The 27,639-nt window shown below is 33.4% G+C and overlaps 1 long non-coding RNA gene across 1 annotated transcript; it reads left to right on the forward strand.

Moving 5' to 3' along the window:
- Positions 1 to 267: 267 nt before the first annotated feature.
- Positions 268 to 21,417, forward strand: LOC133197983 (uncharacterized). Its single transcript, XR_009722475.1, has 5 exons — positions 268 to 391; positions 3,176 to 3,271; positions 6,862 to 6,966; positions 7,182 to 7,278; positions 19,395 to 21,417. It is a non-coding gene; the product is annotated as an uncharacterized LOC133197983 (long non-coding RNA).
- Positions 21,418 to 27,639: the final 6,222 nt, after the last annotated feature.

The raw sequence follows: 27,639 nt of genomic DNA on the forward strand, positions 1-27,639 counted from the left end.
TGTTTGGTTTTGGTCCCCTTCAACTGAAATTGATTCCTACTTACCATGCTTACAGGCTTAACTATGAAGATGTGACAGGGAGTGTAATAACAATAATTTTTCAGACGGATACATATTAAGCTGATATACGTATAAAATTTTAATGGATAGATAGAAATTAATAAACAATTACAACCATTTATTATAAACTACATAAAGATAATTTTTCAAGCAATTTGAAATTCTTCATTTTTTATGATAATATCTTATTTCGTATATATGTTTATAGGTTTATTCGTATCAACAAATCTGTGTACGAGTTAATAACGCAGCCTGGTTCCCTGCATTTTCAGTGAACCACAGAGAACCAGAATAAGATTGTAGGGAAACAAGCCTTGTTACAAGGTTTGAGGTTTGTTTATTTTATATTTTAATTTACACTTTTAAAAATTATTATTATTATGCAAAAATCTGTGTGCAGATGAATATTTACATTTTAATGTTATAAGTCGTTTTGTGGTTCATATTTGCGGTGACTGTCCCACGTGTGTTTACCTGTTTACATTCACCTACTGACCTAGAGTCTTCAAAATATACCTTCTGTAATCATGACTGTTGTAATCTTGTTTTTATGTTAGTTTACCATATGTAACTTGACTGTTGTATAGATTTATAGCGATCACTGCAAGCTTTTAATATTTAGGTGAAGAGAAATTTCAGACTATCAATCACAGGCACTTGTTTCATATACGGTGCACCCCTACTTATTTTTACCACAAGGTATCTAACTCAATTTCAGGCACCCCCGCTTCAAGCTCGTATTTTGTTCATGTATCATTATCAATCATTAACCTACTTTAAAATGACATCGTTCGCTTCAAGAGACTTTTTTCTTGTCAAATAAATCGTTTCAGACATCTCTGGTCGAGTCTCTTTATTGTAAAGCACTCATTTATTCCACGAAAATTACCTCGATACATTTTAAGACTTTAGATTGGATACAACTTCCAGTTGGGGGTAGAATAAAACCAGAGACTTCAGAGTATTCCATTCCGAGGTCTCTGGATTTATCCTTCATTTATAACCCCAACCGCATTTTTGTATCGAAAATTACCTTGATACATTTTAAGACTTTAGATGGGATACAAATTTCATTTTTTTCACAGGTCACGAGGTTTCAACTTAAAAAATAAAAATTCTCACTGTTAAGATATGTTGGAAATTTTAGCTTGATGTGTTGATAATTTGCCAATTTATTATGTAATAAAGGGGACTTTATATGATCACCCGGCGCTGTCGCTTTAGTTCAGTCTTCACAACAATTCTTTTTCAGCACATGCCCTTCGGGCATGTAGACCTATCATTTTTACCCAGCTCATTCAAATTTGTACATGTCCTACTCAAAATTCTTACATTTACCAGTATTGTGCAACAAAAAAAACCCATTAGGTATAAAGGTTTTATATTAATTTTTTCAGCGTCGTAAACCAACCATGGCCTGTGATTGCCATTTTCTAAAGCGTTTTTGTTCATAAATAACTTTTGAGTTGCATGCTGGTCATTTGTTGGCCGGTTTAGCTGAACTGAATTTCAGAAATGGGATCATGACTGTAGTGCCACAGTATGTGGCATGGATGAACATCTCGTAATTTAGCAAGCAACTTCGAGAAAACAAATAGGTTAAACTAAACACTTCAATGATTAGATTGACAATCATTTGACAGGTCGTATCGAGAATGTAGACAGGCAATCCATCGACATTACATATAGCAACGTTTAAGCGAATAATGGGGGTAGGACAGAGTAAATGGCAAGTAAAGATCGTACAATGAAAGAAGATTCACATATGCCCTCTTCGGACATGTAATTTGGCAATTTTTACAAGCCCGGCTGCAAATTTAACAGGTCTCTGGCATTGGACTCCCGGGTTATTTGGAAGACTGTTAGTTTAGTTTCATGAGGTCCGACAACATTGATTCTCAATGTCTGCTCCCTCTACCCCATACACTTATCTTGATAAAATTACATAAATTATATTATTAATTATATAAATTGATATAAATTATATAAACCGGTCTTGTTTATATAATTTTACAATGTCATAAACAGCTGCTTAAGTGCATATAATATTGTACTAAATGGATTTATATATAGGATTAGGGAAAGATCCTCACTTGATTATGGCAGCATATTTAGCCCGTAGGAGTTTATTATCTACCACACATGATCAATGTCACTTTTGGATGTGAATGACTTTTGACACCCTAACTTCAGTTCAAATCAACATTAACTTTATGTGACGTCTCTCTGAATCTTTTTTGGCATGTAACTTGGGTAAAAACAATTAAGTACTCTTGATGCATTTGATTTCTCTTAGCCCGTTTAAACATATCCAAGGTCTATACCAGTTTTTGCAGGGGCGAAACTATGTAGAAGTTGGAGAAACCCATCCCCTTTTTTACGTATTTGGTTTTCGAGGGGTGAAAATTTTCAATATTACACTCAACTACATGCAATATTTATTATATTATACTGAATGTTTTATACAAATACAAATAATAGTGAACTTTGAGCGCATAAATCTGCGCAGTCACTATTTTTTGGAATATCACCCGTCGTCAAGCAATGTTGACTGTTGTGACACTGGGCGTGGCTTCATTATTCAGCGGATAATAGTGCTTTTTAACAAATGTTTCTTGACGAATCAGATTAATTCATCTAATATACCTGAAAGTACAATATTAATTAATTGTCATCATTTTCCTATATTAGCATTTTTACTGGTAATGGTTTTGAAATGATAGGAACATGCACTGTTCAAAAAGTCTTAAAATTTTGTTTTGGCTCAATTTCTTTGTTAAATTACTGTGTTGAACTAAGGCAGGTCAATTTAAGTAACATGATCCTATAGATTCCATGTACATTTAGTACTGTAAAGTAGACAAATTTATTGTTCTCACAAGTAGTTCTCAAACATTGATTTAAGTTGGTCTCCTGAAGGATGTAATAATGCAATTGGTCTGCTTAAGGTATAGTGTATAATATAGACATGCATATTTTATTTTGAATTTGTATTATGTCAATCATTAGAAATATATGGATCTTAATTAAAAAACATTGTTTTCATTAGAATTTAAGATATGTATAATAGGCATATATTCTTCATGCTTTTCCATAGTTAAGTCCTTTTTTACAGGGTCTCTGCTAGTATCATGTGGACCCCAGTGTAACAAATCTATGGAAAGAGAGAAAATCTCAGCTCAAGGGTCAACATGTCTTTATTCCAAGAAAGGTAAATTGATAATTTTTTCTGCTAAAATACTCTTTTATAAAATTATAATATCAATGCAAAAGAGTGAACAAACAATGTACCTAACAACATTTTGAAAATGAAAGTGCAATAACAGTTAATAATTATGATCAATCGAATGAATGTTAATAATCCAATCAAAGTCCTTGTTGTATATCATTTTTGCTAGGGCTGTGTATTGAGCAAAAAAAAAAAAAAAAAAAAAAAAAAGACATTTTTTAATGCGATATGCAATATATTGAATTCTTTAACAATTCTATCAAAAAAGTCTTATAAATCATTATGCATGAATTTTATAAAAATAATAATTGTTTTTTTCTCATTTTTAATTTTTTGTCTCACCGTCTTTAAAAATTACACTTCAAATTCAAACTTTTCTTGACTGTAAAATCAACATGTTAAGTAAAGTTGTCTATGTATTTTTATGATTTTGTAATAATCATTTTTTAAGATGTGCTACCTCCTTAATGATTATATCATTTTTGATCAGTTTTAATTCAAAACAATTACCGGTAAATATAATCTTTGGTGATTGAAATTCCCAAGTTTTTCACAGAATTACATAAAAAAAACTGCCTGCCCAAAATGTATTGGAATTAAGTTATTTTTAGCTCACCTGAGCCAAAGGCTCAAGTGAGCTTTTCTGATCAAAATTTGTCCGTTGTCTGTCGTCGTTGTCGTAAACTTTTCACATTTTCATCTTCTTCTCAAGAACCACTGGGCCAATTTCAACCAAACTTGTCAAAAAGCATCCTTGGGTAAAGGGGATTCAAGTTTGTTCAAATGAAGGGCCACACCCTCTTTCAAGGGGAGATAATTAAGAATTAGTGAAAATTTAGTGGTATCTTTTAAAAATCTTCTTCTCAAGAACCACTGGGCTGTAAAAGTTGAAACTTAGGTGAGACCTTCATTACATAGTGTAGATTCAAGTTTGTTCAAATCATGACCCCCTGGGGTAGGGTGGAGCCACAATGGGGGATCAAAGTTTTACATAGGAATATATAGGAATAAATCTTTAAAAATTTTCTTCTCAAGAACAACAAAGCCACGATTAGTCATATTGATATGGAATCATCCTCAGGTAGTGTAGATTCAAGTTTGTTCAAATCATGACCCCTCGGGGTAGGGTGGGGCCACAAGGGGCGATCAAAGTTTTACATAGGAATATACAGAAAAAAAAATTGAAAAATCTTCTTCTCAAGAACAGCAAAGCCTTGTTAAGTCATATTGATATGGAAGCATTCTCAGATAGTGTAGATTTAACTTTGTTCAAATCATGACCCCCAGGGTTAGGGTGGTGCCACAATTGAGGATCAAAAACTTCAAAAATCTTCTTCTCAAGAACAGCAAAGTCATGTTTTGTCATACTGATATGGAATCTTCCTCAGGTAGTGTAGATTCAAGTTTTTTTCAAATCATGACCCCTGGGGGGTAGGGTGGGGCCACAATGGGGGATCATAGTTTTACATAAGAATATATAGGGAAAAAAAACTTGAAAAATCTTCTTCTCAGGAACAGCAAAGCCATGTTTTGTCATATTGATATGGAAGCTTCCTCAGGTAGTGTAGATTCAAGTTTGTTCAAATCATGACCCCTGGGGGTAGGGTGGGACCACAATGGGGGATCATAGTTTTCCATAGGAATACATAGGAAAAAACTTCAAAAATCTTCTTCTCAAGAACAGCAAAGTCATGTTTTGTCATACTGATATGGAAGCATCTTCAGGTAGTGTAGATTCAAGTTTGTTCAAATCATAAACCCCAGGTGTAGGGTGGGGCCACAATGTGGGATCAAATTTTTACCTAGGAATATATAGGAAAAAATCTTTTCATCAACGGAAAAGCCATGTTTAGTCATATTGATATGGAAGCATCCTCAGGTAGTGTAGATTCAAGTTTGTTCAAATGATGGAGGGGGGGGGGGGGGTTAGGGAGGGTCCACAATGGGGGATCAAATTTTTAACAAGGGAATATATAGGAAAAAAATCTTTAAAAATCTTCTGCTCAAGAACAGTAAAGCCATTTGTAATATTGATATGGAAGCATCCTCAGGTAGTTCAAAATCCAAGCCCCCTCCCCTTTAAACTTTTCAATACTGAAGTGATTTGTGCTTTTTCCTAGCCAATGTGCTCAGGTGAGCGTTGTGGCCCATGGGCCTCTTGTTTTTGATACGATATATTCATTAATCTAGATACATATCGATATACAGGTAAACTTCGGTATCTCGAACACCGGTATGTCGAATACCACGGATATCTCGAAGTGAATCAACGGTCCCAGCCGTTTTTATTATATTTATGATTTTAAAAAACCCCGGTATCTCGAACATGGAAATCTCAAATACCTCGCTTATCTTGAAGTAGATTTACGGTCCCAAGTGCTATAAACACATGCGTTATCTCGAAGTCCAACAAATTCTCGCTCCACTGAATTCACACCTTAGTACACAATAATCCCATTATGCTAATTTTACGGTCTGTTGAACGTTTCCGTTAGGTCTAGCACAGGCTTCATGGGACCATTGCTGATAATCACACCTTATTAGTCCCAAGCTGTTGTTTTTGGTAGTTAAATTTAATTACGCAGGCCAGGTGATTTGGAGGTGTTAATAAAATGCACTCTCAGAGATACTATGACACGATAATGAAACAGCAGCTTGGGGACGATTACTGTACTAGAAATTTAAATTATCGAAAATACACGCTTATACACATCATTACATATCAAAGTAAACACTGAACACATCAAAGTGATATTGACCTCAAGAAATTAAACAATTAAAGACATTACTTTGAGTATAAAAGTCAGTACCAAAAATCAAATCTTCAGTAAATATCATGTCCGATAAGGCAGTCTAACGAAGGACCCGGTAGCCAACCAGGGGGGATAGTTAGATTATCTGACCGTAGTGGAAAAAGAAAACTTAAAGTTCATACAATCGAAACAAAGTTTGCTTTTGTTTATTCATATTGGCAATTTCAATAAATTATTGTAGAACGATAATTCCTGTTGTTACATTTAGGCATGTGGGTATATGTACATATCCTGTTAAAGTCTTTGTGTATCACATTATATCATGATATACTTCAGACAAATTAGTACACCCGTAGTTTTGAATACAATTCATACATTGATTTCTTTTGCCACAATGGTCTCTTTAATATTGCAATAATGCATTTGGTCTTCCTAATGCATGTATAATGCAGGTACTGTATATATTCTATGTCCAGCTTATAGGTGAGTCATAAAAAGATTAGTATTTTGAAACCAGGTTAAAACATCAGAGCATTGATTTGAAATTGTCAATTGATTCTGGCAAAAAGTTGTACCAATTTATAAGCGGGTCAATAGCAAATCCCTCCAAAATAACCTCAAAAAATACAACTGACTTATAGGTGGACCACCTTATAGGCAAGTATATATACGGTATAGTTTTTGTTGAATTTTGCTAACAGCAAAACACTATGAATAATGAATTTTAGAAAAAAAAGATTATTTAGTTTAATGATGCATGTATGTAGTATAGAAATATTGTTCATATGCCTGTACATGGTACAAATATGCATTTTACAGAGTGTACATATGCCAGAATCATATGGACTGCAGACTGGCCCTGGTGATTCCGTTAAAAAAAAAGAGGAAAAATCAGTGCTTGTGCTCATTGGTCATTGGACAAAGGTAACTAGATTTATTTCATGAAACTAAACATGTAAATTACTAGGATATTAAAATATCACAATTAAAATACATGTACTGATTTATATATATATATGGATATCAGTTGGTCTCCTTGATGGAGTTAAATGCATTTGTTATCCCTTTTAAGTGGATCATTTAAATATTATGCAGTTTATTTAGAAGCTCTTTATTATCTGCACTCTTCACTTTTACAGGGTGAATGCCAGAATTTTTTCAAGAACAGTCTGAATCTGACATGGAAAAATGAAGAAAAACAGCCTTCCTGTTTATAAATCTACATTCTGACAAAGGGTAATTTTGTTTAGTTCAATTAGAAGTGCACATTTAATTTCAGTTGCTTTCCTTAATGATATATTATAGCATTTTTATTCCCTTATGAACAATATGTATACTTGTAAAGCATGTATCACAAAATCTTCTGCAAACAAAGTTTTGGGTGTAGAGTGTTTGTTGTTTAACGTCCCTCTTGAGAATTTTTCACTCATATGGAGACGCCACCACTTGTCAGTGGAGAGCTGCAAATTTTTGTCCTATACTCAGCACTTACGGCCATTGAGCATTGAGGGATCTTTATCGAGCCAGCACCTACTGTGACATGGGACCTCGGTTAATACCTCTGTCTCATCTGAAGAACGGGTCTCCACGTCCCACAGTGGGATTCAAACTCGCGATGTAAGGATCAGCTTCTTTCTCCGCAACTCTAGAGTAGACGCTCTAACCACTGCATCTGCTCTACTTTGGCAACTTTGGGAGTATATAAGCATAGGAATCATCATGTCCATCTGTCTGTTCATGTGTTTGGCCACTTTTATGATTAGTTTTTTTGTTCCAATTCTGGCTGAGATAAATTGATTTAGGTCATCTAAATACAAACAAATTAAGGGAAATTACTATGGTATTGGAATGAACTTTTTGGAATACATGTACTGTCTAATTGTTCCATTGTAGTTGGTTTCTTTAATGTTGAAGTAATGCATCTGGTCTTCCTAATGCATGGCATACACTGTATGCATGTGTAATGTTAAAGTTGGCTGAATGTAAAACAGTTCTTGAGTTATGACAAAGGTAAATAGATTTAGTTCATGTAACTAAACATGTAAATTATTAGGGTATTAAAATCTCAAGTTTTGAATACTGATTTACATGTGGAGAGTAGTTGGTCTCCTTAATGCAGTAATAATACATTTGGTCTCCCTTATGCATACTGTATATTATATAAAGGGGGAGTTTCGATAAGGTCGCTCAGCGGCCCACTTTTTTTCATAAAAATAAATTTCAATTTATTTTTTCAAAACTAGTTAAGAATTCAAGAAAAATATATTAACTTTAGTTATTTACATTTCAGAGGTTAATATGAGATGAATTCACAACGTAGCTGATACATACTTAGATGTACCCTCAGATCCGTTAACATTAGGCTTATGGGAAAATATAAGAGGGTGGCATTTAAAAATCGATGTTTAGAATATGAAGTGCATGAGGGACACTCACCTAATTTTTTTCAGTAATTAGATATACTCTGCACACTAATTTCTTGAAATATGATGAGTGTCGCGTGTGCACTTCATATCCAAAAAAATGAAAATTGCATAAAATTTGCATATCTAAAATTAGAAGCTCCTGGTTTCTTGATCTGACTCTGTGTTAAAATACTAGGCCAAAAGTAGCATTTTTTTTTAAATCAAAGAAGATTCTCGATTATATTAACAGTAGAAAACATTATCGTATCCTATCTTCATTTCGACAGTTTTTTTTTGTCGCCAAAGTATAACGTTAACATCACATTTTTAGCTCACCTCCTTGAAGTTGGGGGAGCTTTCGTAATACCGTCGGCATCGGTGTTTCAGGTAAAAGTATTTGAAGCAGATTTTTTTTTTTCAAGTATATCTATGCCCTATATTAATCAGAGTCACATGATCCAGCGTGTTTCCTTGTCACCAGTCAGGTTTCAGATGCTGGATTTTTAGTCAAAGAATGTCCAAGTAAATGTTTTAAAAGCAGGTTTAAGTTTTTGGAGCAGAGCAGCTGAAAGCACTTGTTGACCAGACTTGCTTTATGATGCACACTACTATATTGCTTCAGATGCTGGATATGACCTACATTTCATTAATAAGTGAGCAGGTTAAAGATTTTGAAGCTGGTCTCATTTTTATATAACTATAAGCCCCATTGTGACCAAACTTGCATTGATGATGCATCTAGGATTGCACATTACCAGACATGGTTCAGATGCTGCATCTTTCTTACATTTTCCTACTGACTGAACAAAAAATAAGTTTTCGAGCAAGTCCATTCCTTAACGTTATTCATCATGCATAGTTATATTTTTGACTTTCTTGTAAATAGAAATCCACGCTCCGACATGCTAGAGAGGCGCCCATGTATTTATGTGTGGTTGATATAGGAAACGTGGCTTGTTTTAAGTCTGGATGTCTAGGGGCATATGTCTGCTTGATTACGGATTAAACACATATCTTTGGCATTTTCACATGCATTTCGAACTGCGCTCTGTTCTAGCAAATCATATATAATGAATTCTAGAACTCTCTAAATGAGAAGTGACTAGAAATGGTGTAAAAACTTAAGTATCTCTGGAGATTTGAGAAGCGAGAGGAAATAAGTCCTGGCTGGGATTCTCTCAGTTACGCTGAAAACATAATGCAGATCTATGTGGGCAAATACTTATAAGTTTCATAATGAGAAGGAAAATTTAATGCATTATAGATTTTTCCATCATATTACGTATCATGATAAAATACTTTTGACTGTAATCAATATCATTCATATTATCAAATACATTGCAATATACAGAAGCCAGTAGGTGCAAGGTAAAAAAATATGTTATCTGTCAGCCGCCAGATAAGTTTCTGCCATTGAAATATCTGGCGGCCGCCAGATAAAATTGTAGTGTTTTTGCCAATCAAATTGTAGCACCCAATGATATACCTCAATGCACTTGATTGACAGAGGTACACAGACCAGGTATTTTCGAAGGCGGTGCTTAAAATCTCTGCCTTTAAGGAGGCTGGGGGGTCAACAAATTAACCATCAGATATAACTTAATTTTTTAGATATGATATCTTAAGCTGTCAACTATTATTTGGCAAAGAAAAATTTCATACATTTTTGTTTCAAAATTTGATCATTTTTGTATATCTTTATATGGAGCTCTTCTTCTGAAGGAGATCAATATAGTCTGAAAATGGCCACAACCCCCCAGCCATCTTAACGACATCTACAACTTCTCTTTGAAGTCAAATCTTGGAGTTTCATGCCTTATTAGCAAAGATAAAATCTACACTTCATACGAAAATTCACTTCATAAGGTTTTCACCTCATAACTTTAGATTTATGTTTTATTAGATTACATGTCTACACCGCAAGGAACTTATTTGTCGGATTCTAGTTATTTATGTTGCGGCCAACAGATAAGTTTCTGGTCGCCGCCAGTCATTTATGTGGTGGCCGCAGGAAAACTATTTGGCCGCCGCCAATTTTTCTAGCGGCCGCCAAATAATTATGTGGCGAACGCCAGATAAAATATTTTTCTTACCTTGCACCTACAATGTACTGGCTTACCTAGCAATATGATGCTTTTAAGTAAACTTTTTATTCATGTATGTATTTAAAATATTTTTTAATCTTTTTATTTCAAAACATGTTATTTAATTTCAATTTTATGATACTAAGGTATATTTTTATAAAACATGTAGTTGTATAACCTTATTGATGAAAATGTAGTGCATATACCTGTATATGACGTTTTTGCATTCACCTATCTCATGTCTACATATTTTTTCATTTGCATTTTTCGTATGGGAAAATGTTAAATATTGATTATATAGTTTATGTATAAATTGTCGATTAATTATGATGTTAAATCTTTCTATATATTTTACGTTTCATAAGTTAAATCCATCCTCTTTTAAAGAAAAGTAACATTTGACACACCAGAAAAATATCGCACCTTAAAAAAACATTCGCATAAGATAAACACCATTTTCCGTAAAAAAATTGTTGAGATTGGTTAATTTATGTCTTTATTCATATTTATCCTATTTCATTTACGATTTTGACGGTTAAAAAATCCACTTTCCCCCTATGAAAATGTCTACTCCCAAAATATACGAAATGGGGGTATACTTAAATTTTCAATTATCACGTGACCGGAAAATGCGTAACATAAATTATTTTCATATTTTTAGGAAGTTTAGAAGTTTTTCTACAAAATATCAAAATTTCATAAAATTTCGTGAGGGGCCGAAAAACGGCCTTATCGAAACTCCCCCTTTAATGACTGACATGTACGAGGGTTGATCCAAAAGTTCATGGAATTTCTTCATATTTTATTTATTTATTAGTGAAAGTGGTTGAATACTGATTTACATGTGGATAGTAGTTGGTCTCCTTAATGCAGTAATAATACATTTGGTCTCCCTTATGCATACTGTATATTATATAAATTTAATGACTGACATGTACGAGGGTTGATCCAAAAGTTCGTGGAATTTCTTTTAGTGTTGTACCGATAATCAGAAAACATTGATTGTCGACAAAAAAAATGCTACTGATTCCGATGATCGATTATAGTTTTTCATAATCGATCATCGGAAACATACTTCTAATACAATACATTCCGGAATTATCCATTTCTGGTTTAAAATTTATTTCTTCTTAATGAAAGAAAATGGCATCTGCATCTGATACTAGCCAACTAGCACGAAGCAGAGGTGATTAAGAACCGAAGATGCATATATAGGGCCTAAAAAAAATTATTTTTGTTTCCTGTAATAACTCGACCGACCCATTCAATTTACCCCCGGGTGAATTTTTTTTCTGCCAAATCTGTGTTTGCTCTTTGGTTTGATCAATCAGCTGATTCTTTTTATTCAAAAAATATTAATTGTATCTTTTATTTGAGATATAAAATATGCAACTTAGTCAACATTTACCTTAAATATAGAGTGATCAATTCCCCCCACAGCTTTTTGAAGTTCGTTTTCTGCCGCTAGGCAGCCATGTTGGGTGTCCACTGTAAATATTTTTAGGTCTAGAAAGTGTAAAAGAAGCAAAACAACAAAGAAAATAATATATTATGTATTTTATATATTCATGTTAAAGAAATAAATGAAATTATTGTAATAGTCTGCTTTTTGTATACAAAACTATGAAGAAATCCGATTATAATCGGTGAAATCGCATCAGAGGCAGTAACCAATTCCAACCGATGATCAATTATGAAAATTAACCGATGTCTCATCACTAATTTCTTCATATTTTTTTTTATTTATTAGTGAAAGCGGTTGAATACTGATTTACATGTGGAGAGTAGTTGGTCACCTTAATGCAGTAATAATACATTTGGTCTCCCTTATGCGTACTGTATATTATATAAATTTAATGACTGACATGTACGAGGGTTGATCCAAATGCTGATGGAATTTCTTCATATTTTATTTTTTTATTAAGTGAAAGTGGTTGAATACTGATTTACATATGGATAGTGGTTGGTCTCCTTAATGCAGTAATAATACATTTGGTCTCCCTTATGCATACTGTATATTATATAAATTTAATGACTGACATGTACGAGGATTGATCCGAAAGTTCATGGAATTTCTTCTTATTTTATTTATTTATTAGTGAAAGTGGTTGAAAATTACAAATAAAAATATAGACACTTCTTGAATTTTTTTAATAAAAAAATATTTTAAATATTAATGATAGTAACTCTATGGCAGTTGCCATAGCAAAGGATGTTTTAAAATGCAGGGGAGACATTTACTCGTTCATTATCATTTTAATTCTTAATATGTGATATAAGAAAAAACCTGCGCTAAGTGGCAAATAAAATGAGAATTTTGTCATTATTACGATTGCTTGACCACTAATATATCTGTCTGTGAGAGTTTTACTGATTTAACTTGATATTTAGATTATTAGTTGATGATTTCTTGTTCATCTTTTAATTGTTAGAGAACGTCACATTTCAGTCAAGTTATAAGTTTTGTTAAAATCTTAGGAACACTCTGACTTAATGGGGTATACTACTGATACAGGCTGGAGAAAAATGCATTTAGCAACTGATTTTCCAGTGGCGTGAGAAATTTAAGAACAATAGAACTTCCATGGAGGTTGATTAAAGGTGTGGCTGCTTTTGGAGGGTCTGTTTTTCTCGTAGACAAATTAAGCGTTGATGGATGTTGACCACTGACATACTGTGCTTGACTTTGCTACTGAAATTGGAACATCATATGGAAAGATGGGGAGTATTTTTGAAATATGAGTGTAATATAAAGATAAGTTGATTGGTGGATACCCAGGCTTTTCTTGAGAGAAAAAAAGAGAAAAAGGCAGAATATTCTGTAGAATTACTTAGTTGAATTGAACATGAGGGTGAGATGCTCCTATAACATGACATGACTTACTTAACTTGACGTTATGTCGAAGTCTCCCCCGGATTTTACAACTATCAGTGTTCAGAAAGCTCATGTGACCTTATTGGTAATTGGAACGTGGTGAAATTTTCCAGTATTGTTGCATAATGACTCTATATTATAAATATGCCTATTGTTTGCTTTCATCAAATCACAATAAAATTTTAGAAATAATTAAATCCCATGAACTTTTGGATCAACCCTCGTATTAGAAAAAAGATGGATCTAAGATTGAACAGGTTATAATTCACCTGAGTCATTTAAATTACTTATTGCTATCTGTTCTTGTTCAGTCATCATGTGTCAAGTATTGTCTGTAAACTATTGAACATTTTCAGCTTCTTTTCTGGAACCAGTTTCAACTAATTTCTCGGTTGAAGTACTGTATAGGGGATTAATTTCAGGGGTTGTAATTTTCATGTTTTTCTCTCCTCTGACACGATCGCGGTTTGTTGAATTCGCAGAATCGGTATATAACTAAGGTTATATGTACCTCCCTTCAATGTCTATATCTGTTTAATCCATAGCATAGCTAGAAGGCATTAATCAGCGTTATGTATTCACTTCACGAACAACAGGGTAGATTTATATATACATCAGCAAGTTCAATAGTTATTTGAATGATTTTTTAAAACCAAAATGTCGATAAAAACATGATAATGCAGGTAACAAATACACATCGTAACATAGTTACGTACGGGTATTCAAAACCCATGACCCTAGTGTTTTGATTGATGAAACATGTAGCGTTGGCTATTAAAACAGTTTTTTTTTTTAAACAAATACAGGTTATTATCTGCTGGGTGATCTAAATTAATGTCAAGCATTTTAATTAAAATAATTGAATGACAAGTACGATTCGTAATTACTGAAATGACCATGCACTGCACATATATTTACCTATGATATCGTAGTCTATTCTCAAATTTCCAAATATAACATGTAGGTTATTGAAAACTTATTCACTGTTTCTTGAATTCACGGATTTATTCACACCGTGAATATAGCGAATATTAACACCGCGAGTTATTTTCCCCCTATACAGTATACAGACTTAATATAGAAATAATTTTATCGACTTTCTCAATCTATCATGAATTTAAAAATGTAAATATAAGCATTTAATTGTAAATATTAAACATTTAGCATCTCATAACCAGAGTTGGAAATTACTGACTGCCCGAGGCAGTCTGTTTTTCAGGTAGGCAGGGACAAACTTTAGATTAACCTCGGTGGTCGGGGTCATTTAAACAGGTAGTTCCTGTTTTCCTCCTTTTTTTTCAGGGTATAGTCTATAGAAATTAAGTAAAATATAGTATATCAAAGGAACACTTCTAGTTAAAAATATGAGATGACCTATAGGACCAATATTGGTTTCTGTCTTTAGAAAAAGCTTACCGATATATGTTCCGGTCACTGACTTTAGGCCACATGTGTGTAGTTTCTTGTTTCTCATGTATTGCTTTAGTTCTACATTAATGGTAATCTAACAACCAAGCTTTAAGATAAACGTAATGACTTTAACTTTTCAATCGTCAACTTCCCTTACTTATTCAGCAATATACCTTCATCACCTGCATATGGGGTTTATATCTCTCAGTTGATTCGATACACAAGAGCATCCACTTTTGCCGAATGATACTTCTTGTGCTATTTTACCCGAGAAAAAAATCGAATGAAGTTGTATAGATACCTGTATCCATAGTGATCAAACTAAGAAATTTGCATGCTTGCGTTTGAAATAATACAATAACTATTAACATTAGTTCCTTTAAATTTTAAAATGAAAAAAAGTGTATTTAGGTGGCTTTCAATACCAGTACCATTGTCTTGCATGAATGTTAAAAATGTTTGACACTTTTATTTATGATGACATTTTAATGACACTAAACTCTCCTAACCATCCTGTGTTCCTAAAACTAAATACATACAAACTTCTCTATGTGGCTTGACTTCGATATAATGATACAAAACGTGGTTATGTTTTACAGTGAACATCTTTGAGGAATGTTTACCTGGGTAGAACTCACGTGACTACCAGTATTTTAAATAATTTATTCCACGGGTGGGTTCAACATAGGTCATACAGGTAAATAGCTCTTGCTTGTTATAGGAAAAACATTGAACTTTTCATACATTTTTAATATTTTAAGTACAAGCCTAATCATGTACAAATTTCCTACTTTCACACAAGTTTTATAAATGTATAATGCATTTTTTGTCAATCGCACAAGTTTGTACAATGTTAAGCTGACAATAAACAAAAGCTTTGAAATGAATGACCGTCCTCGATTTACTATAAAAAATCACGAATGTCGGCTGACCCCTACCACATTGTATGGCTTTGCTCTTTGTATATTCATGAATTTCAGTGATAAAATTTGTTGAATCTTATGGTTTAGATATCAATTAATGATCTGAGATGGAAAATTATGCTTAATTTAATTCTTCATTTTGTCACATTTTACCGGAGCCCATAAGTGCACTCATTCTTTAGTGTTTATACAGGTAAAAAGTTTGAAAAAATAAAAATGTGCCAACAAATGGTTTCGAACCAGGACACTAAAAATGTTCATGGTGAGAGTCTGCGGTCTATCGTTCTGGGCTATGCTGACTATGAGGACATTTGTAATAAATATAAACCAGTATGATTGAAATAGGTTTTCACGTTTTTTGTAGTTTTTTTTTTCTATGAATTTCGACCCTAGGCACCTCTAAAAGAACCTTGTTTTAAATAATTGCTTACTAGATCAAAATCTATCAAAATTTCATAATTTAATTTAGGGGCAGGCAAAGGGTGATTATATTGCATCCATCGGGTATAATTTTCTTATCAGAAAATTGTAGAGATATGCAAGGTTAATTAATGACAACATTTATTTTTCCTTTTTGCCTAATACTTTTATGATTTTCACTAATAAATTGATTATTGAAAAAAAGCCTTTAATATGACTGCTGATTTTATCTCCATCTGTTAATTTTCAACACCTTTTCTCATGATTATAGTAGATAGAGAACAGATTATGATTTCTAACATTTACTAGCTTTTACAGATCATTTCCTTGAGATAGGTGGAACCAACAGTCAAATACAGACACTTTTAGAAAAGTAAAAATCTGGCTCAGGTTAAAAAAAAAAAAATCATTTACAGTTTTAACAATTAGTAATTTTACCTTAATTAACTGGAAAAATCTTATTTGACGAAATACAGGTCAAGAATGAAGAGTTTAAAGCCTAGTAGGGATTTTGGTCACGCAGGTAGGTTAGGCTTCCCGTAGAATATCACAGTGCACTCTGTGCCTTCACATCTCTGAACTACCAAAATATGACGTCATAATGGAAAATGACGTCAAGTCACTGAAATCTTGAGGTGTTATGACGGGGAGAGTGTCATGAACTTTACACTTTATTTGAAACTGCATGTAAAATGCTAGGTAGCTATTGCAAAATTCACGGGTCGTTAAAGGTTTTTTTAAGTCGTATATGTCAGAATATTTTAAAAATACACCGCTTACCTACCCTTGATTGAAATTCAGCATGTTCAAAATGCTTATGAAAAATATACTTTTGAAATGTACTCTGTTTTATACCCGTGGTTGGAGGTAGAATTTATTTAGTGTGTATAAAAGAGTCTGGCGCAGGTGAAGAATGAGGATTAATCTGAGAATTTTTGTTGAAATCTGTAAGAAGAGGTTGTTCTCTAACTGAATCTTGCTTGGGAAAAATGTGTGTTGGCTTTGTTTTAATACAGATTACGATATTGTGTGGAAAATACCCTCAAATTTGTAGGTAAGTTGAATTTCTCTGGAAATATTTTGTATCTAAGTAATACTATGACTTTTCCCAAGCACATTTCGGATACACAAGGATACGATGAGCTTATTTTTATAACAAAATGTTAATAATTATTGTGTAAATCAACTTCGCCGAAGCGATTTATATGAAACACTTCAAAAAATTATAAATGACCGTCACGTGATCAGCAAAGTCATGTGATATCATAACAAATATGTTAATACATAGCCGAGGAAATCCTCTATATAAATTGGAAGTACTTAAGTTCAATACTTTTAAATTAAAACTAAAACCAACCTCGCAATGACATATTATGTTTTGAGCCCATTTTAAAGCTTCGGGAAGCCTAAACATAGCTGCGCAATCATTACAGGTAATCTGCAGGCCCTCTCGAGAATTTTACACTCATATGGAGACGCCACCACTTGCCAGTGGAAAGCTGCAAATTCTGTCCTATACTCTGCACTCATGGCCATTGAGCAGTGAGGGGTCTTTTCATGCCAGCACCTACTGTGACACTGGACCTTGGTTTATAAGGTCTCATCCAAAGGACTGGTCTCCATGTCCCACAGTGGGATTCAAACCTGCGACATAAGGATCAACTCCTTACTTCGCGACTCTAGAGCAGACGCTCTAACCATGGCGCCATGCTTGTGACTAGCTCAGTTTTAAAGAAATCATTCAAGATATTTTTTATCAAACTTAATATGCTGATACATATATAATTAGTAAGACCTATTCAACTATTTCAAAAACTTTTGACCTTTCCTGTGACCTTGACCTCACTTTCCTTCAATTTGCATTTTGCATGGTTTTAAAACCATTTAAAATATTGATATCTAAGGCTATGCATCTATACATAATTTTGTGAGAATTTATCATCTATATCCATTTTTTTTAGATTTCAATTTCAATTTTAAAGAAACTTTTCAAGATATTCTCATCAAACTTCATACACTAACACAAAATTTCATGTTGCATTACTATACACTCGGCAGGCATACATGTCCTATGGACATATTTCTAGTGTATTGCTATTTCTGTTGTTTGTTTACTTCCGGTCAGTAAGTGCCCTCTAGGGGCAAGCCCCAGTCCTGTTTTCTTTTCCAGGGTTGCAACAGCGCCCCCTAGAAAAACAAGTTGCACCATCCAATCAAATTGTGTTTTGTGCTGCTTTATGCCAATGAAATTAAGGCTGGACAGCATATGTATTATATTCTGACCAATGGGGTTGCCGTATTTTCAAATAATTAGGATAGACTTACCACTTCAGCATTCCTTTCATCACTGAAGTGATATACATGGTCAAAAATTGACTAACTTTCATTTTTGTGTCAACTGCAGAGCAGAACGACACTTAGAGATCACTTTACATGGTGTCTGTCTGTCCGTCTGTCACACCTTATATCTCCAAAATTTTGAGAGGCAGGGTTTTGATAATTAGCATTTATATATGTTTTTGAGCTCATGATACTATACTTTGAAACTGTATGAAATTCAGTTACCACACAAACTTATATTTAAATACTATGAAAATACATTGGGATCAGTATTCCACAATGAATCGTGTTGACTGACAAAGTGACAATTAAAGTAAAGACAGTCTGAAATTCCTTTCCTCCGAGGATTGTTGGAAGCACCTACATGTGTATTAATAAAATGATAAATAGTTATTCCTCATAATTTCAATTAAATTATTCATTTGAGGACTGGGGAACCATATTTTCTTTGATTGCCAGATTCTATCCCAGTCTTTTACTTTTGGATCCTTTTTTTCCTTGCAGGCAAATGCTTGAACCTCCATGCTAATATTAAATTAATAGCTGACCACTCTTAGATTTATTTACCTCTTTAATGACGATACCTAGCAGGTGACATATACATTCCTTGAAACACTCTAGTTCCTATTTGATTTTCACTAATATAAAGATTATTGAAAATTAAGACTAAGGTGCTCTATAGTGATCAGTCTATTCATTCATCTGTCTGTCAAATACATATATCCCATGTTCAGAGTACAGGTGACTCTAAATACTTCAAACTTTATATTTTTTAATTAGATACATGTAGCTGCTTTGGAACATCTGAAAGGTCTATTACATTATCACTAGTTTTACTAGTTTTCTTCATGTAAGTTGAATATATTTTAAACTTTTAAATTTTTATTTTTTCCAGGTAAGAAAGAAATTCAGGAGTTCTTAAATTGCCCTTGGAGTTCTTGGATTGCATCAAACTGCTAAAAGACCTCAACAAAAACAGCGTCTTGAAAATAAAAATGAAAATATTCAGTGAAAAAAAAATGATGAAAGAGCCACTAAAAATCTTCAAGCCTTTGAGCTGAAATCTGGAAGTCAATCTGTGGACTTTACTAGTATGTCATAATTACTAAGTCATCATTTGTGTATAATAAATACACTAAACTGTAAACACTTGTTAAAATGTGTATAATTTTTAGATATAATTTGTAGCTCACAGACTTCAATAGTTTCATGTAATGTAAGTAATAATGAAAATTTCCTGTTGTCTAGCTAGATTAGAAACTATTATTGTCCAATTTTGGATATTGTGAAATAATTCATCTAGTATGCATACATGTGTGTACACTTACGTGTAAATTAATTGTTATAGCAAATTCAATCGATCATTAAGTTGAATGTTGACTAATGTTTTTCATCAAAATTGTTTACACTGAATTGTTTGTGGATTTTTCCATTTGCCCAGTCATGTCAAGGAGCACATGGCAGGAAATGCTTTCTCCTCCATTGCACCTGGTGTTTTTAGAGGTCTGTGTTTGCTCTGCTCTAATTATGTATTGTTTCAATGGACTTTAAAGCTTGATCACTGTTGGTAATCTTCATATTTCATATACTATTAGAGTACTTGAAGAAAACTGTAAAGATTTAACATACAGTATAATGCATGTATATTGCACTTTAAGTACAGTGTATGTGGTTAAGAAATGTTAAATCGTCTCATAGTGCATTGAATTTGTTGAAAATTAGAAAATGTGTTGAATTTTTTTTTAAATAATGTTAGATTGCAGATTTTTTTAAATCATGCAAGTAAGAAATTGCTAAATATTTTTTAGCTTTTCTGGACAGTCTAGATGAGTTCTTATTATATACCTAGCATTGTCATCCCAGTTAAAATTTAAGGAGCAAGGTTCATTCCTAAGCTCTACCTGGACAAACTTGCATGGATTAAAGCACATTAACAGATTTACTTCAGATGCTTGACCTGATCTACATTTTCCTCATGTGTTTTTTTTTTTGTTTTTGTTTGTTTGTTGTTTAACATCCCTCTCAAGAATTTTTCATCCATATGGAGATGCCACTACTTGCTGGTGGAGAGCTGCAAAATTTGACCTATACTTTGCACTCAGGGCCTTGAGCAGTAAGGGATCTTTTTTGTGCCCACATCAACTGCTAGGCGGGACCTCAGTTTATATGGTCTAATCTGAAGGACTGGTCCCCACAACCCCAGTGGATTTGAACCTGAGACTTAAGGATTAAATCCTTACTCGCGACTCTAGATTACAAACTCTCTCCTTTGCGCCACATGGGGGACTCCACAAGATTAAGTGTTTTGAGCAGTCCTATTCTCATGTAATTATAAACTCTATGTTGAACAAACCTGCAAAGATGATGTATGTACATGTAAATGTTTCAGGGTACCAATCCTTGATTTGACTTAGATTTTCTGGATTAATGACCAGTTTTTTAGAGAAGGTTCATTCAAAGTAACAATATACTCTTTGGTGATCAGTAAACATAGATGACGTATCCTGCTTCTGATGCTGGATGTAACATACATTTTCAGGGTTATTGAGCAGTTAAATCTAACCCAGACCAACTTGCATAGATTTTGGATCCAGGTGATATACATTACCAGAGTGTTTGTTGAGTGGGACTTTGCCTTACTAGTAGATAACATTTATAGAAGTGAGCTTTGTATTCTTTGATTAGGTATGTTTTTTCTTTGCTCAGGATATATATACCATCAGTGCCAACTACCATACATTTTATATAATAGATGTAGCTGTTGTTCAACTGAATATGATAAAACTGTGGATGAAAATAATTTGATTTTTGTACCTTTGAATGTATTGAATTCATTTGTAAAAGCTGTTATGATACAATGTTTGATATTTTATAAAAGTTTTTAGCATATGCAATCAATAAATGTATCAACATTTTTATTTTATTATACTTTTTACCCTGCAAACTTCTTAAAAACAGAATAGTAATGATCCATTTAGCTGATACTAGGTTAGTGTCACATTGTACTGGTATATCATGTATACTGAACTGTAAATAAGAAACATCTAAATAGGTGAAATCACAGCATGAATCATTGGATTATGTAAGAAGTGCACTATCTTGTGCTTTGGTATGGTATTAATAATAAATGTTAAACTATCATTTTTTTTTCAAATTAACAAAGGATATGCTTGAGTGACTGTATTTTGACTAGCAGTAAAAATAAAATGATTTTTAAGCATTTGAATTATTTTGATTCATGGTCTCTGCAAGTTTAATGATAGCAAATATGTATATTGAACATGGCATCCACATATTGCTATACTGGATGGGGCATAACTTTTACTGAATCTTAATCACAACCTTGAAATTTTATGTAGTACATGTACTCTTGGTTTCAACTGGTCAAATGTATTCTTAAATCAGAAAGAATTTAAACAAATATAGGCATAGGTCAGAACTTCATCAATTAGTTGGAAAGCGAATTGCACTCAGTGACTATATGGTTTAAAAGAAGCTTGGTATAAATAGCAGGAAAAACTACTTGAAGTCCACTGTGAACTTTGTGTCCTCAACAAAACAATATGGAGTATACTATACTTGGTTTAAAGAATAATCTATGTCTGCATTCACTTTTAGGTTAAACTGTTTTGGGCATTGAGAGTTTGTTTGTTGTTTAACGTCCCTCTGGAGAATTTTTCACTCATATGGAGATGCCAACACTTGCTGATGGAGAGCTGCAAATGAGCTATGCTCGGCACTCAGGGCCAATGGGCAGTGAGGGATCTTTTTCATGCCAGCATCTACTGCGACACTGGACCTCTGTTTGTACGAAGGACCGGTCTCTACGTCCCAAAGTGGGATTCAAACATGTGAGAAAAGGATCAACTAACTCCACGACTCTAGAGCATTGGCTCTTTCCACTGCACCACATGGGCGACAGCATTGAGAGTTAAATGTGGATATCAGAACAAGCTACTCTGGGCTTATACTCTCTATATATTGATTGATTGTATGTTGTTTAACATTCCTCTCAAGATTTTTTCACTCAAATGGAGACACCACCACATGCCGGTGGAGATCTGCAAATTTTGTCCTATATCGGCACTTACGGCCATTGAGCATCGAGGGATTTTTTTCGTGCCAGCACCTACTGCGACACAGGACCTCGATTTATACGGTCTCATCTGAAGGACCGGTCTCCCCATCCCACAGTGGGATTTGAACCTGCGACGTAAGGATCAACTCCTTACTTCGCTACTCTAGAGCAGACGCTCTAACCACTGTGTCACTGGGGCAACTACTCTCTATTTAAGTCACTATTGCAATGATAAACTTTAGTTTAATTCAACGTTTTGTACTGATCATGTTGAGTCACATTAGCACAAATATCTTTCTGCTGACCTTGACTAATGACCATCCGCAACTATTCTGGTTGGAAACAATATGTTAATTAATGCATAATAAGTGAAATTACTATGAAAGAAAAATGGTCTACTTAAACCACAAGTTATATTTATAAAAAATATACACTGGTCTCCTTAAGTCATATGAGAGAAACATAAAATATTAAGGAGACCATTTTTTTCATATATTTTTAGGAGGCATTTATTATGAAAAAATAAAGCAAGAGTCGACTAAATGGTGTTCTATAGATCTTTGATCTGGTATTTCTTTTTAGAAAAAAGCAAATTTAAAAAATTTGTATATTGTCTCCTTAAGCCATATATAATGGTCTGGTCTCCCTAGTCCTTAAATCAGAGTTATATATATATATATATATATATATATATATATATATATATATACTAGACAACATACTGTCTGAGTAGTCATGAGTGACTTTAATTATTAACATTCTTTGTGCCGTGGGCCTATTTTGGGCCTATTTTCAAAACCTACGTTAAATGCCATGGGCCTATTTTGGGCCTACTGTTAACTCATTACATCACAAGTAAAACTGATTATGACGTTCCTTTACCTACATTGTTTGTGACGTCATAGTTACGTTACATCATAGATTCAACGTAATAGAAAACTGTAACGGCACTGTACGTAATCTGAACTGGAAATGTGTACGGCAGCAAAAGGGTTAAAGCCTACTGTTTAGTATTTTTAAAAAAAGTAGCAAATGCATGATCTTTGCCCTTGTTTACATTTTTAAGGGGCATTTTTTTTTTACTTCTAAAACATATATATAGGGAGAAACTGTAGCATATTATTTTGAGGATTTGTCAGTAACTAAAAGAACATACTCATATTCAATATGATTTTGTGTTAATATTACTTAATATTTCTATATTCATGTTAAAATGCATAGATAACCTAATCAAAATGCCTAAAGCTAAGGTGTTGGATTTTAAATACAAAAGTGTGGAATTTCATTTGCGTACTAAACAGCATGATATACCAAAAATCAAAAAGAAGCTTGAAAGAATAAGGGGGGGGTCACCGGAATATAATTTATGTTATCAGTATATAATTTAATTTGGAAAACAAAGCTATAATTTACAGTTGTATCCCCTCGGTATAATTTTGCCAGTCTATACTATCACAAATGAAAAAAAAAAGTTCGTTTTGTTTTGCTTTGTTATTGATTGTCAAGAATCCCCGTTTTGCACTGTTTACTGTTTTGCTTGTCAAGAATCCCCCCTCCCAAAAATGAAAAACTGAAATTGCTTCCTACGTGCCTGAAATAGTCTACATGGATGTTAACATGTACCGCTATTGAAGGGAAGTAACCTGCATTATGATTGTTTATTGGTACTTAGCAACAGGAAGCGTTCAGTATTCACCACTTCCTCCAAAGATTTTTCGGTATCTGTGTGTATTTTATTTTCATGTTTATCGATATTTAGATGGAAAACTATAAACTGTTGATTTTTAATTATGTAAAATAGTTGTTAAAAAATAGAGTTTAAAACGAATTGATTTTTAAAAAGATTTTAATCAGTTCATACTCAAGGAATAATATTGCAACATTATGAATTATGAATCATTCGATCAATTAATCGAAGACAAACACAGCCTATTTGGGAAAAGATAATAAATTATCATGAAATTGAAATCATTTAAACACTAAATTGTATTGTATCCTAAATTTCTTGAGAAAATACTAGTAATACATGGCTTAGGGTGGGTAAAAGCAATTATAACTTTGATGAGGTCGTAGAAATAAAATTAATTAAATGCCTTTGATTCAAATAACACTCGAAACTGATGTAAATATTTAGCATGTGGCTAATAACTCTATTTCAGCTATTTTAATGTGTCATTTAATCGACCAATCAAACCACAATTGTACAATTTTATTAGAAACTTCTAGGAGCTAGTTAGTGTGCTTTGGGGGTATTTTCCTCCTTCTACCTTGCAACCACAGCAAAATGATGTTTATTCTGAATTATGCCAAAAAAAGTATGGTCTCGCTCAGCCAGCAGGAAGTAGACATGCAGTGGGATTAACACCATTCAAGGCTTTTGTACAACCGCTGCACCCCTCTCTACAGATCTGCGACAGGTACATTATACACTGGACTATTCTTATGCGCTTTTATTTCTGCACCACGTACATGTATGCCAAGTTGACCTACTGTGTTTTGCAGTATATGTTTGGTCATGTATGGTACTTAGTAAATGTAACTCTCTCTCTCTCTCTCTCTCTCTCTCTCTCTCTGTGTTATTTTGCACGAATCGTCTCATGCCACGGTCGATCCGCATTTTAGCTCTCTCCAGAATTAATGTAAGAGGTTCATACATTTGGTCATTGTTTCCGATGATGTATTTCACGGCAATGCTTCAGATGTCATTTCTTTGAAAAATAAATATGTATGTAACACCAGGAGGAGGGGTGCACGAAACGCGTGCTTTATGGTACCGTGCTTTATGGAGAAAGTAGCAGAAATCACACACTCCATGACTGGTCTCTAAATTTTACGTTTTAAAAACTTAATCATGTACGGAAATATTCATCCTGATAATTATTTATTCTTAAAAAAAAAAAAATTGGACCCCAACCACACTGAAAATTCCGAATTCACTTCTGGTAATGCATTTTTATCTGCATAGCTGAAACAAATACATGTAAACGTGTCGGTCAGGTTTTAATTGTGTTTAAATTTTAGCAAAGTTGTCATTTATGATTAATCAGTATTAAACACATTTTCAATTAATTAATTCTTCTATTCCTAAAACAGGTATTTATTTATCATGGAGAATATAATGACTTGCTATCAGTCAAAAACTTCTCTTCGTATGCAAGTCCTGTACCTTGATAAAAGTTGGTGGATGTTGGAATTGCTTTAGTAAGGAAACTATAAAGACAGTGAGAAGTTGATTGCTTTGTGAGCTTGTTTTCCACTACAAGGAAGAGTGCAATGTCTAAAAAAGTCATATTTTCAGCAAATAAGGAGGGGGGCTTCCTTCCGTTTACAGGATAACGAAGTTCAGTGCCGAAAGTTTCACGGGATAAAAATTATATTACAACGATCTGTATTATTTGCGTCTTTAATGCAGTGTTTCTTCACCAAATCTTGTTCATCTGTTCATTGTGATAAGTGTAGTGGCGGCTAGAGAAAATGATTTTTTTATAAAGCTCTTAGGGCCATTAGTGCGAAAATAATAGAAAAATGCAATCGAATCTTCTCTTCCAAACTGCTCCAAATAAGAATAAATTCCGGAGCTCGAACATAATAATCATTTAAAAAACACAAGGACAGAAATTACATTAGACGAACGGCTTGATTTAATTCATATGTGAAGTAATGTATTGATTGGTCGTTCTCTCTCTCTCTCTCTCTCTCTCTCTCTCTCTCTCTCTCTCTCTGGAAAATGGTGGGGCCGTTTGTTATTAGAATCCCCGTTATTAGCAGACCTATTTTTCTGTATTCATACGAAGCCGAATTTATTCAAAATCTTATACATGAGAAGCAGAAAACACTTTCTGTGGCTTTACACATTTAGATATATCGAGGACGTATTACCAATTAGCAACAGTTACTTTCATGCATATGTCGACTCGAAATATCCTGAAAATGTTCAATCATAAAATTTGAAAGGGTGCAATAAAACTCCTAAAACAAAAAAGGCATACAAAAAAATAACCTGATCTGAACTGCGTAAGCTTTTTTCGGGGGGGGGGGGGGGGGCATAAAAGCCTCTAGTATAAGTTGAATCTGAGTATTCCGCCGAGATCTTTACAATTATAGACCATATAAAGAAACAATAATAATTATTGAGTTCTTAGTCTGTTTGAAGAAACAAAACATGTGTCTTTTGTTTTCTTTCCATATTTTATGTTAATATGCTGTACAATTCTGTATACGTGTCTCTATATATCTAAATGCTGGTTTGAATTGACATTCTATCGGATACAATAGTTACAGTATTTACAATATCTGTGGCATTTTATTCATTCATTTATTTATTTATTGCAGATATCCATGAAAAGGCAATGACAAAGCCTTCATTTTAGTCTTTTCGAAGAGCGTCGGCTCGGTTCTCCACTTCCCATACCCTCATCTTCAGGGGTCCTTTTCAAGCTCAATCCAAAAGTCCTTCCACTAAAAGAAAAAAAATATATATATCTTCAGTTAATGTTTCCCCCTACATATAAGCAGGTATTATGTACCTTCTGAATGAACACTTTTTTCTCATTCTAACAAATATAAATGAGACACATGAAAATACATGGGTAACTCTATATCTGGAGCAGAGGATTTTACTTCACTTTATTAGTATTAGTCAAAAGCAAAAATGCTATTTGAAGGACTGCTGTGAGCAGTTTTAGATTTAAAACAAGTGATAAATATTTTCAAGATGATTTAATTTTTTACCCAACTTTGTACTATGATTCCCAGGCTATTTATGGTCATAAAACGGATAAAAGAGTCCGACTATAGTACCACAACACAATTGCAGTCAAAAGATCACTAACTTGACTATACAAAGATTCATGAAATAAAACAAAGTAATGTATTTAGAACAATAGGCAAAAATTTTGATCTGTCAGTATCTTTCACCATTTTCTTTTTCATATTTAATCAGAAACTATTATGTGTATGGCAAAATAAAAATGTTTTTGTCACAGAACGTAAATTTTCTGTTCCCACAATTTTTGGTCCCATGAGTATGATCTGCTGGCATGTCTGTCTTTGGTATGTTTGT

The sequence above is a fragment of the Saccostrea echinata genome, unplaced genomic scaffold (genome assembly GCF_033153115.1).
Source record: "Saccostrea echinata isolate AGI-Se365-2 ecotype Australia unplaced genomic scaffold, CSIRO_AGI_Sech_v1 ptg000032l, whole genome shotgun sequence".
In the NCBI taxonomy this organism is placed as follows: Eukaryota; Metazoa; Mollusca; class Bivalvia; order Ostreida; family Ostreidae; genus Saccostrea; species Saccostrea echinata.